The sequence below is a fragment of the Schistocerca cancellata genome, chromosome 3, assembly GCF_023864275.1.
Source record: "Schistocerca cancellata isolate TAMUIC-IGC-003103 chromosome 3, iqSchCanc2.1, whole genome shotgun sequence".
Classification (NCBI taxonomy): Eukaryota; Metazoa; Arthropoda; class Insecta; order Orthoptera; family Acrididae; genus Schistocerca; species Schistocerca cancellata.
The window spans coordinates 138,351,707-138,352,883 of record NC_064628.1 but is presented as its reverse complement, the minus strand read 5'-3'; positions in this window follow the sequence as shown (position 1 = coordinate 138,352,883).

Here is a 1,177-nt window from a genome sequence, read left to right as displayed (position 1 = left end):
CGTTAATCGGCTGTGGACTCAAACGACCCACGCAAGTACCTTTGCTGACAACATGACATCGCATGCAGCGCCTCTCCTGGGCTCTTGACCATATCGGTTGGTCCCTAGACGACTGGAAAACCGCTATCTGATCATATGAGTCCCAGTTCCAGTTGATAAGAGCTGATGGTAGCGTACGAATGTGGCGCAGACCCCACGACACCATGCGCCCAAGTTGTCAACAAGGCACAGTGCAAGTTGATGGCGGCTCCATAAAGATGTGGACTGTGCTTACATGGAATGGACTGGGTCCTGTGATCCAACTGAACGGATTATTGATTTGAAATTGTTATGTTTGACTCCTTGGAGACCATGTACAGCCATTCAGGTGTCAAATGGGTCAAATAGCTCAGTGCACTATGGCACTTGATATCTGAGGTCATCAGTCCCCTAGAACGTAGAACTACTAAAACCTAACTAACCAAAGGACATCACAACACACATCCATGCCAGAGGCAGGATTCGAACCTGCGATCGTGGCAGTCCCGCAGTTACGAAATGAGCGCGTAGAACCGCTCTGCCACCACAGCCATTCAGGACATAATGATCCCAAAAAAGGATGGATTTTTTTTTGTGGATGACAATGTGACATGTCACCAGGCCACAACTGTTCGCCATCGGTTTTAAGAAGACTCTGAACAACTGGAGTGAATGATTTAGCCACCCCCATCGCCCAGCATGAATCACATCGAACATTTATCGGACATAACAGAGAGGTCAGTTCGTGCACAAAATCCTGCACTGGCAACATTTTCGCAATCACGAACGCTGACGGCGTGGCTAAATATTTCTACAGGGTATTTCCAACGACATTTTGAGCCAATACAACGTCAATTTTCTGTACTATGATGGGAAAAAGTCCGACACTATATTAGGTGGCATTTCATGACTTTCGTAACCTAATTTTATTAATTAACAAAAAATATTTGTACTTCGACGTTCTGACCAGATGCAATTGCTCACCTAGCCGCCGGCGGCAGCTCAGTGGTGCTCATAATCTCAAGATGACCGTTTCAAAGCGCCGGAACCTGTCATTTTTTAAATGATATGTTCTGTGACACTGACTGTATTGTTTGCAGTTGATATCCACATAGATCACAAAATTGTGTATATGTGTGTATACATGATCGACACCTCC